Source organism: Pantherophis guttatus, chromosome 2 (genome assembly GCF_059756535.1).
Source record: "Pantherophis guttatus breed Tessera chromosome 2, ASM5975653v1, whole genome shotgun sequence".
In the NCBI taxonomy this organism is placed as follows: domain Eukaryota; kingdom Metazoa; phylum Chordata; class Lepidosauria; order Squamata; family Colubridae; genus Pantherophis; species Pantherophis guttatus.
In genome coordinates this window covers 242,149,311-242,161,741 of record NC_142064.1, presented here as the reverse complement: position 1 = coordinate 242,161,741, position 12,431 = coordinate 242,149,311, and the positions used below count along the sequence as shown (strand labels likewise).

Genomic DNA, 12,431 nt, shown 5'->3' with positions numbered 1-12,431 from the left:
TGCATGGTCAGGAGGCTGCAATTCAGAAGAATCCAAAATTTTGTACCAGGAGTACAAAATACAGCAGTTAGATGAGAACTAACATCTTTGGGAAATTATATGACTCTAATCCAAAAGGAATTAAATTTCCTAACCTAAATCATGGAGGAATCTTGATCCTTTTTGTACATGCTTTTTGTTTGCATCATGGAGCCTATTTCTGCTGGCACTGAGTTTCTTTACAACTCTAAGTCTCTTCTTTGTTTAGACCTGCTTTGAGATCCATTGCTGAGCTTGGTGGTAAATATTAAGGGCTAGATATATATTGATAAATAAACCAGAAGCATCACTGATGGAAAAATTACACACTGGCAGCTACCTTTACCTGTGAGCCCACAAGAGGGACGTTTTTGTTATATCTCTCTAAATTGTATCTATTTTCGTCTTCATATATTTACATGCATTTATTCTCATTTGTACTTGATACCTTATGGGTCCTCCAGGTTTGATACAGTTCTTGTTTGCCAATATACTGAATGTTATATAGCACAAAATGAGATGGGAAAGGATCCGGACATGAGATTATGAACACCTCACCTGAGCCTAATTTCTGTCCGTTTGTTTGCAGCTGCAAATTTATGCAAAGTTGTAACAATGTGCCAGCACTGGTTTGAGGCATAATATCAAAGTCAGTTGTTGTTTGATAGTTGGCAAGTTAGAGAGCAGTTTCTAATAATTTGCTTATTCATCAGTCCCAACTGCATATGTTAGGCCTATGTGAAGTCCCTTTGTGCCATGATAATGTTTATCAAAACATACATTATGAATGTTAGTTTGCAATCCAGAAGATGCATCAATAGCAATAGCATTTAGCATTTAGACTTATATACCGCTTCACAGCGCCCGGTGAGATTCGAACTGCCAAATTGCAGGCAGCCGGCAGGCAGCAGAAGTAGCCTGCAGTACTACATTCTAACCACTGTGCCGCCGTGGCTCTAATTTCTGTCCATTTCCGTTTGCAGCTATACAAGATGTGTCTGCATCAGGATCATAATCATAATCATAAGTTTATTTGTCAAGCATATATAAGATAACAGGTAAAAGTATAAACATAACTTGAATACATGAAAAGAGTAAGTAAAAAGGAATATTGGTGGCTCAGCAGACTGAAAGCATTGTGATTAACACCAGCTGTCTGCAATTACTGTAAGTTCAAATCTCACCAAGGAGACTCAGGTTGACTCAGACTTCCATCCTTTCTAAGGTAGGTAAATTGAGGACCCAGTTTGTGGGGGCAATAAGCTGACTTTGTATAAATATACAAAAGTATGAAGGCTATTGCTTAACGCATTGTAAGCTTCCCTGAGTCTCCGGAGAAGGGCGGCATATAAATCAAATTTAAAAAAAAAATTAGGACAGGGATGGTAGGCCCTTTTTCATCTGGTTAAAATGAGCTTTAGACGTTCTTTAAACCCCCAGAAGAGGGTTTAAAAGTATTAGTTGAGGTTGCTAAAAAGTGTCATGAGAAACCACAAAGCATTGCACTGAAATAAATCGTGTGGCTTCTTTGCCTTACTTCTTGACTAGGATAGCGTGGCTGGAAGCAGAATAATCAAGACCATCAGGAAGGTAGTCTCTTTTCAGAAGTATGGATCAGAGGTGGGATTCAAATAATTTAACAACCGGTTCTCTGCCCTAATGATTTCTTCCAACAACCAGCTCACCAAACTGCTCAGATAGTTAACAACCGGTTCTCCCAAAGTGGTGCGAACTGGCTGAATCCCACCACTCGTATGGATGTGTTGAGGAACAAAGAATGGCTCAGAGATTAGTTCCAACATCTCAGGAGGTTCTGCCACAAAGAAGAGGGAGTCAATCTATTCTCCAAAGCACCTAAAGGCAGAACAAAAAGGAATGGATGAGAACAAATCAAGGAGAGAAGCAACTTAGAACTAAGGAGAACTTTCCTAACAGTTAGAACAATTAATCAGTGGAACAACTTGCCTTCAGAAGTTGTGAATGTTCCAACATTGGAAGTTTTTAAGAAGTGGGCAGCCATTTGTTGGAAAAGCTGTAAGATCTCTTGCTTCTGTAGGGGGTTGGACTAGAAAACCTCCAAGTCTCTTCCAACTCTATTATTTTATTGCATTTTCTCTTTATATCTTCCAAATTTGTGTTTGAATACACTTTGGCCCTTACAATGTTTATTTTGGATTACTGCTTAACTCTATTATCCACCCAGCATTGGCTTTTCTGAATGTTTCCAAGATGTATTTTGCTGACTCATGGACTTTTCTTGTTTTTGCTTGCAGCAGATTCCAAATTAACTTATTGCAGAAGAGTGACCATTAAGCGAGAGGGAAATTGCCTTACTTGTGTGTGCCTTAGCAACAGTGCTTTTACTCTCTTGTTGCCATAACAACTGCAGCACACACATCAAGGTCACCAAACCCACTTTCCTTTCAGCCTGCAGCTATATCGGATGGATTTTCGGCGTGTGCTTCTTTTTATTCTCGATTGCGTGAAGGATGAGTTGTTACAAGAAACAACTTTTCACCTACCAGGTAAACAAGCACAGGAAGATGATGGTGTACTATAACAGCTCTTATAACATGATGTGGATGGAGCTAGCTTTTGCCTAGAAAATAGCCAGAGTAGGAAATTTCAATTTCCTTTTTTTCTGTATGAATATATATATATATATATATATATATATATATATATATATATACACATACATATATATATACACATACATACATACATACATACATACATACATACATATATATATATACCCCCAGCCAATCAGAGCACAACCAACCCCCATCCAATCAGAGCACAGCCAAGCCCCTAACCAATCAGAACACACCTCCACCCAATCAGAACACAGCCAAGTCCCCACCCAATCAGCTCACACCCCCACTAGCAGTTAAAAGGAAGAGACAGCTGAGATCTCACATTGCTCCTGGAAGCACGAAGCCGAGAACACCAGCCTGAAGATGACGAATGAGACTTCGTCGAAACGTCGCCAAGACACTTCCAATTTTACGTGGGAGAAGACCCGAATAACCAAAGACCTACATACAAACACCCGCGAAAACCTGAGAAAACAAATATCGCACCTCTACGGGGAGGAAATCCACCATCTGACCAGGACCTATGAAAAACTCGAAGTCCAAAGAGCTTCCATTTTATGTGACCTTGCATTCCTACGCAACTTTCGAGATCAAAATTTAATCCCCACAGGCTTCCAACTGAAATTCCACTCCAACTCTGCAGCCACCAAACGCATTCTGAAAAGAACAGAACTAGCCCTAATCAGAAATGAACTCCACAGAAAAAGATTCCTCCTAGACCGAATCAACAAGGATCTCCTCACACTTCACCTCAAACTCAGCAACAAGATCCACCCCGCACTTTGGGACAAATCCAAACAACTTGCCATCTGGAGAGCCGAAACACAGACCACCCTCAAGACAGACACACACACCAACAAACTCCGAAGACTACAAGAACGCCAGAAACAATCCCCTCCACCCTCACAGCCACACATGAAGCAAACAGTGCATAACATCTCAGATAGGATCCTCACCAAAGCCGAAACCAATGTCCTTTCCAAAGGATTCAACTTTGCAGTCGCTCCCAAAAGCATCCCCACTGAAACCATTATATGCGGAGTTGAAACCAGCCTGACCAAAATCAACCCCGACGACGCAAACAGAATCAGACTCGAAATCACCAACATCCTCTGCACCAGCAAGCCACCCAAAAGTAACTTACCCAAAGAGGAACAGACAGCACTACTTAACCTGAAAGAAGACACCAGCATAATAATCCTACCAGCAGACAAGGGCAATGCCACGGTGGTTATGAACACATCTGACTACCAAACCAAATTAACCAACCTACTCCAAGACTCCATATACAAACCCCTAAACACAGACCCCACCACCTACCTGGAAAAAACCACCAGATCCAAAATAAAAGCCTCCCCCATCAGCGAAGAGATTCAGCAAAGAATCATTCCCAGAGAGAAATCATCCAGATGCCCTAAGCTTTATGGTCTCCCCAAGATACACAAAGAAGGAACCCCACTTAGACCCATAGTCAGCTCCATAGGCTCACCTCTACAAAACCTAGCCAAATTTCTCGCCAAACAACTACAGCCCTATGCAGAATCCATCACCTCATACGTAAAAAACTCATTCCAGTTCATAGACATCATAAAGCAACAAAACTTACAGCCCAGTGACCTACTCGTGAGCTTCGATGTCATATCCCTCTTCACCTAAGTACCAATCAAAGAAGCCTTGACAGTTATCCAAAACAAATATAACCCCCCCAAGCACATCTTAGATCTGACCAACCACTGCCTATCCAACACATACTTCATCTATAATGGACAGAAATACAAACAAACAGAAGGAGCACCCATGGGATCACCCCTCTCACCTGTCATTGCCAACCTCTATATGGAATACTTTGAAACCCAAGCTCTAGAAAAATCTGATCATAAACCCAAACTCTGGCTCAGATATGTGGACGACACCTTCATAATCTGGCCTCATGGGAAAGAAAAACTGGACAACTTCCTCACACACCTCAACAGCCTACACCCCAAAATACAGTTCACCATGGAAACAGAAGCGAACAACCAACTTCCCTTCCTGGATGTCTTAGTCTACAGAAAATCCAATGGCTCCCTAGGACACACTATCTACCAAAAGAAAACACACACAAACCGCTATCTGCACGCACTCTCACACCACCACCCTGCCCAGATCAACTCTGTAGCCAAGACACTCATTTCCAGAACAAAACGCTTAGCTGACGAACAACACCTAAAAACCGAACTACACACTCTTACTAACGTACTAACATCCAATGGATTCCAAAGAAATAAGATCACCAACCTAATCCAAAAAGAAACCCCCACTAAAATCCAAGACAGAGAACAAGAAAATGGCAAAGCCCTCCTCTCATACATAAAAGGCACCACAGACAGAATAAGCAAAATCCTCCACAAACATAACATCAAGACAGCATTCTGCACAAACCGAAAAATATCCACCATCCTAAGGAACCCCAAAGACAAAATTGAGTTAGAAAATCAAGGAGTATATGAAATCCCATGCACCGCCTGCCCCACTACATACATCGGACAAACCAACAGACGAATAAGTGCACGCATAGAAGAACACAAGAACTCAGTCAGAAAAGAGGAACCAACTTCTTCCCTGGTCCAACACCTTAAAGCCACAGGACATGATATTGACTTTAAAAAGACCAGAACTATCGCCAAAACTGAACACTTTAACAACAGAATAATCAGAGAAGCCATCGAGATAGAAAAAGGCCCACACAGCATGAACAAACGAGACGATACCTCCCGCCTACCAGCCATTTGGAAACCCGCCCTTATTGACAAACGAGTCCCTAACACGACAAATGACACCAGACCCACACTCACGAGAGCCACACAGGATGTCACCACCACACATCCACGCAGAAAGCAGACTCAAACCCACACTGATAATGAGCCACGACCAAGGACCAGAAGCCAGACCGCAGCTGCATCATTAGCCACTTTAAACCCCTCCAATCCATACATGAAGCAGACTGACACCCACCATGAAGAGCTCGCACGGCCACAAACACGAAGCCAAACAACAACAACGCAGCTCACCAGCTCAAATCCCCCTGCAACTCAGACTAAGCTGAGCACAACCAAGCCCCCACCCAAACAGAACACACCCCCAGCCAATCAGAGCACAACCAACCCCCCATCCAATCAGAGCACAGCCAAGCCCCTAACCAATCAGAACACACCTCCACCCAATAAGAACACAGCCAAGTCCCCACCCAATCAGCTCACACCCCCACTAGCAGTTAAAAGGAAGAGACAGCTGAGATCTCACATTGCTCCTGGAAGCACGAAGCCGAGAACACCAGCCTGAAGATGACGAATGAGACTTCGTCGAAACGTCGCCAAGACACTTCCAATTTTACGTGGGAGAAGACCCGAATAACCAAAGACCTACCTATATATATATATATATATATATATATATATATATATATATATATGCATTATTGTTTCAGCCAGGGTTTTTCCTACGTAAATCAAGATGTTTATATAGCCATAGTCCAGTTAAATCCCAATTCACTATTTTCTAGGCTTTATCAGACATTAACCAGCATTTTGCTATCTGTTGTAAGACTTAAGGGAGACTAATATAGAGCTATTTCTGACTTATTTGTCTTCATCAGTTAGCCACACCCTCATCTTATGACTCCTCCCTGTAACGGTCAAATACTTATTCTGTTCTTTTTTCGTAGGTCTATATGTGCATTATTGTTTCAGCCAGGGTTTTTCCTATGTAAATATATATATATTTACACACACACATACATACATATACATATATATATATACATATACATACACGCACATACACACACACACAATCTGTATACCCACAGAGATAAAATATAGACAGACAAACACAGACAGAAAAAGACAAATACACACAAATACAATACAGAGGTGGAATACAATTTGCAATCCATGCCAAAAATGATTACTATAATTATCACTTCCAATCGAAAGTCATAACATTTTTCTTTGTAGAGCAAAACTAAGGGAGGGAACATTACAAATTGCACCACATTCTGTGTATTCAGCTGGGAATTTTTTTAGATGCATTGTGCTTACACGATATTGCACTTTAATTCCCGTTGTCTGCCTACAGTGAGATGGATTGACGTATAAATCAGTATGCATAAACAAAAATAAAGTAATCTGATTCCTAAATTCTTATGCATTTATTATGTCTGCGGCCTTCAGGAATGTCCTTTCCAACACCCTATATAATCCCCAAGAAGAATCTAATCATTTGGGGTATAGAATCCATCATTTCAAAATATCACATGACTCTTCTGTTTCATTCAAACATTCAAACATTCATTCACTCTAGAGAAAAATTTAAAAGATATGCCCAGCACCTTTTTGATTACTGATAAGGCAGTTTTCCAATAACAAGGAGCGACTGAAATTCAGGACTATGCTGAATTACAACTCAATATTTAATTAAATTGCCAGATAAATATTGCTATCCCACCTTTTTAAAAGTTTCTCAAAAATGGTTCATGGTAAAAAAAAAAAAAAAAAGGTAATGACAAGATTTTCCCAGAAGAATTAGAGAAAGTATGCCAAAATATTTAAGCCTCGTTGTGAGATAAGAAGTTTGTGGATGACATACAGTCAAAAGGGAAGGTATAAGACGGTTGAAGATGTCTGGTGGGATATGAGGGAGATTTTTCTCCTTCATTCAGGCACAATAATACTAAAATTCACTTGACGAAATTAAGGGCTAATTAAATAAGAATTCTCTTTCAGTTGTTAAGTGTTCTATGGATTTCCATCATCATCACCAAATTTTCACCATGAATGGTAAAACTTTTGTCCCATCAAGTCTCCTCCATGTTGGTGCTATAGTTCACCAAATTTTCAGAATAGCTTCTTGACATACCTTGAATATCTTATTTCAATTACCTTTCAATTACATTTTGAAAGAAAGCTGGGGAGAAATTCATCAAACAAGGGACTTCAGTGGATTGTATCTCAAGCTTTCTTTGCTTAAAAAGTTACTTACACCAAGTGTTTTGAACCTCATGTGAGTACAGCACCTATCCTTTATTCCAGGGATAAAATCCAGCAGATTCTGACAGGTTCCGGAGAACCAGTAGCGGAAATTTTGAGTAGTTCGGAGAACTGGCAAATACCACCTCTGGCTGGCCCCAGAATGGGCTGGGAATGGAGATTTTGCAATATCCTTCCCCCAGGAGTGGGGTGGAAATGGAGATTTTGCAGTATCCTTCCCCTGCACGCCCACCAAGCCACACCCACCAAGCCCACCAAGCTACGCCCACAGAACCAGTAGTAAAAAAAAAATGAATTTCACCACTGCTTTATTCATCCCTATCAGGTTTTTTAGAAAACTGGGGGGGGGGGTGAACTGCTTTAATGAATTGCAGAGAGGTGTTGTGCTCCCATGAAAATTCAAAGCATTTCTTCTGAATAATTTTTGGAGTGTCCATAGCCCTAATTGTTTCTCCAAATTTCTTGGGGGTGGGGGGAAGAAAATTTCTACAGTTGCTTAAAGATTTTCCTTAGAAGAGGTAGTAGCACTGCTACTGAAAAAGTCTAGGAAGAATCCCTTAGAATATTATTCCTGGGAAATTACTTAAAGCTACAGACCAACTCCCAAAGTATATAATGAAAAAAATAAGACTTTCACAAACATCTGTTAGTCAAATAGGTAAGAACATCATACTCATACATTCTCTCCAATCTTTTGCCTCTGAAAGTAATTTTTGTTTTGTAAAATTCAGTGAGAAATGTAAAAAAAAAAAATTCAGGAGGATATCTTTGCTTAGCATTATTTAAGACTTGATCATTTTTATTTTTATTAATTTATTATATTTATAGAGTTGCCCATCTCACAAACAAGTGAACCTGGACAGCATACAACAAGTTAAAAAACAAGATGTCACAAAGGTCCTTTTTTCAAAAGGCAATTGGACTTTTCTTTGTTTTTTTTCCTTGAAGACTTTTCAATTCTCATCCAAGAAGCTTCCTCAGTTCTGAATGGTAGTAGTACTAGAAGATTTATTTGATGTCAATGAAGATATAAAACCTGTACTTTTAAAAACATTGCAATTCAAATAAAACCAGTATATTTCAATGTATACGTATAGAATAGAATAACAGAGTTGGAAGGGACCTTGGAGGTTTTCTAGTCCAACCCCCTGCTTAGGTAGGAAACCCTACATCATTGCAGACAAATGGTTATCCAACATCTTCTTAAAAATGTCCAGTGTTGGAGCATTCACAATGTCTGGAGGCAAGTTGTTCCACTGATTAGTTGTTCTAACTGTCAGGAAATTTCTCCTTAGTTCTAAGTTGCTTCTCTCCTTGATTAGTTTCCACCCATTGCTTCTTGTCCTACCGTCAAGTGCTTTTGAGTATTGTATAATTTGTATAATTATGTTAATATTATTTTGTACATTTCACTTTTCAACCAAGAAGCCTCTTCAGTTCTGAATGGTGGGGAGGGCGGGGGAATAGAAGAATTTATATTTCTTGCAGTCATCTGGTCAATAGCACTCTCTCTCTGAGAATTGAGAGTCTCAGAGAGAGTCCTAATGACCAGATGACTGCATGGATATAAATCCTTCTATTCCCCTCCCCCTCCCTATTCAGAACTGAAGACGCTTCTTGGGTGAAAAGTGAAATGTACAAAATAATATTAACATAATTATACATATACATTGAAATATACTGGTTTTATTTGAATTACAATGTTTTAAAAAGTACAGGTTTTATATGTTCGTTGACATCAAATAAATCTGCTACTAGTCCAAAGTAAATTATTTTCTTTCTCAAAGAGGCAGAGAGAGAGAGACAGAGAGAGAGAGAGAGAGAGAGAGAGAGAGAGAGAGAGAGAGAGAGAGAGAGAGAGAGAGAGAGAGAGAGAGAGAGAGAGAGAAGGATGAAAAGAAAATATAAGAAACAGTGAATTTAATGTCCTTGGTATATTAGTCCCCAATTCTTTTGTGTACATTGGATAATATTGCTTGCCTTAAAAGTGTATGAGATGTGTACATACAGGTAGTTCTTGCTTTACAGTGGCAGTTGGGGCCAGAATTTTCATTGCTAAGGGAAGCTGTTTGTAAAATGTAATTTCACATGAACCTGTTGCTTAGTGACAGCAATCCTGACAGTCTCGGTTACCATTGTAAGCCAAGGACTTAGTGTGCAGGTTGTCATCATCATGTGATCGTAATTTCCATTTTCCTGCCAGCTTCCTCATATACTTTGCATGTCATGTGATTGCAGGGATGTTGCAGTGACCGGAATGGCAAGTACTCATCATAAATACCTTTCATTTAGTGCTGTTGTAACTTTGAGTAGTCACTGAATGAAAGGTTGTAACCCGAGGACTACCTATACATAGGCATGCAAAACATTGCAATACAGTTTCAGCCATATTTTAACTTCACTGTTATGTAATCTAGTGATACTAGTAAAATTAGTATCTGCCAATAATAATAATAATAATAATAATAATAATAATAATAATAATATCTTCCTCCGATGATACCTTAACAGTTCCTAGGTCCTTGGTTAGGACTCGAGCTGCTGAGCTATTAACCAGCCTCAAAGGCTGTGAATCTCACTAAAGATTAAATAATAATAATAATAATAATAATAATAATAATAATAATAATAGTAATAATAATAGTAATAGTAATAGTAATAGTAATAGTAAAGGCTATTCAGTTAAAGGTTTATATGGCTCTTCAAACATTGGTTTGAAGATTGGTTGAAATATTCTCACTTCTCTGCAAAAATGAGATGGGCAATTTTTTAATTACTATACATGAAGTGTATTTTCTAACCAGATAATTTTATCAGGTACCTCTCATTTGGCTTTCTGTTTCTGAGGCGTCCTTTTGAAGATGAGATTGTCACCCCCTTCCTTATTTTGGGGCTGTATATTAGAAATCATTTTAATGAAATGTAAGGATATGGTTCCTGCATAAAAAAAAAAAAGACTTCAAAAGCTATTAGTGCATTTTACTTCAGGGATTTCTTTGAAGTCTGAAGGTGTTTCCATTCCTAAAACAGCATTTTGCAGATTAATAATGACTGACTATTGTTTGGAGAAGCAGCTAAAAGTAACAGGCTATCTCTCTGCATAGGAATTTCGAGTTGGAGGCCATTATGCATGTGATACCACTGTGGCTCCTATTGGTTCATCAGTGGCTTACGTCGCCAAGTTCTTTGGCAACACATTTTTGTCATTTGAACACTCTTCTATCACTGGATTTACAACTGATGAGAAGCCAGATAAGCTTATGGCACATACAAGACTGAAACTACTATTTAAAGCAGGATTGTTCAACCCTGGCAACTTTAAATTGCTTTAAACTTTACAATTGCTACCAACCTGCCTTCCATTGAGGACCTGTATACTGCACGAGTCAAAAAGAGGGCTGTGAAAATATTTACAGACCCCTCACATCCTGGACATAAACTGTTTCAACTCCTACCCTCAAAACGACGCTATAGAGCACTGCATACCAGAACAGCTAGACACAAGAACAGTTTTTTCCCAGACGCCATCACTCTGCTAAACAAATAATTCCTTCAACACTGTCAAACTAGTTACTAAGTCTGCACTACTATTAATCTTCTCATCGTTCCCATCACCCATCTCCTTCCACTTATGATTGTATGACTTAACTTTGTTGCTTGTTTCCTTACGATTTATATTGATATTGTTTCCTGATTACTTATTTGTACCCTATGACTATCATTAAGTGTTGTAGTTTATGATTCTTTATGAATGTATCTTTTCTTTTATGTACACTGAGAGCGTATGCACCAAGACAAATTCCTTGGCCAATAAAAAAATAAATTCTATTCTATTCTATTCTATTCTATTCTATTCTATTCTATTCTATTCTATTCTATTCTATTAAGACCTGTAGACTTCACCTCCCAGAATTCCCCAGATAGCCATATTGCCTGAGGAATTCTGGGAGTTGAAGTCCACAAAAAGGAAAACTGAGAAGCCATGGGAAGGCTGGGAAAGAAACCAGGAGAGAGCAGATATAAACATTCAAGAACTGGTGGAGGAGTTCAGTTCATAGTCATATCTCATATAAAGCAACTTAGTCCAGTTGGGGATAAATGCAGGAAGAAGTGTTTCAAATCATTCAAAGGCCTTCACCTTCATTTAACTGACTATAAATGAGGACTGGAAATTTCTCTTACAGTATCCAAGGTTCCTTAATTATGAGAGACTATCATTAAAGAGGCCTTTCTGAAACTATTAGAATCTGTCTAGTTCATGCATCCTAGATGTTCTTCAGTTTTGAGAGGGCTGGCAGGAGGAATATCAATATTTGCTGATTCTTATCTGTCCATTTGAATTTTTATTTGCACACTTTTGGAATTCATTGTCTAAATGATTTCAGATTTAGGAATTAATTTGGGGCAGCAAATTTGGTTATGGAAGATTATTGATATTCAGTTAGCCAATATGCTTTTAGACCCCTCCTCTCCTCCCCTCCCCTCCTCCTTCCCTCCCCTTTCTCAGTGATTTAATCTCTTATGTCACCATAATTTCTTTTTCAATTTCATGAGGCCATAGTATCTAAGAACAGTAATGGTCTCAGATGAATGAAAACAAATTGGGACTGACTCCAATAAGATGGAAATATTTTGGAGTGAATGGTGTTCAACCTTTCCTAGATAGAGTTATTGCAAAAATCAGATTCTATGATAGTTATTAATCTCTCTCAACCCTTGAGGGATCAAACAACCTCTTTGACTTTGGCTGATGTACCAACTGTGACCCGCTTGATAGAGACCACTT

At 39.0% G+C, this 12,431-nt stretch overlaps 1 long non-coding RNA gene across 1 annotated transcript; it reads left to right on the top strand.

Annotated features, from left to right (window-relative positions):
• The first annotated feature begins 2,457 nt into the window (after positions 1 to 2,457).
• Positions 2,458 to 11,473, top strand: LOC132709718 (uncharacterized). The gene is made up of 2 exons (XR_009620722.2): positions 2,458 to 2,543; positions 10,750 to 11,473. It is a non-coding gene; the product is annotated as an uncharacterized LOC132709718 (long non-coding RNA).
• The last annotated feature ends 958 nt before the right edge of the window (positions 11,474 to 12,431 follow it).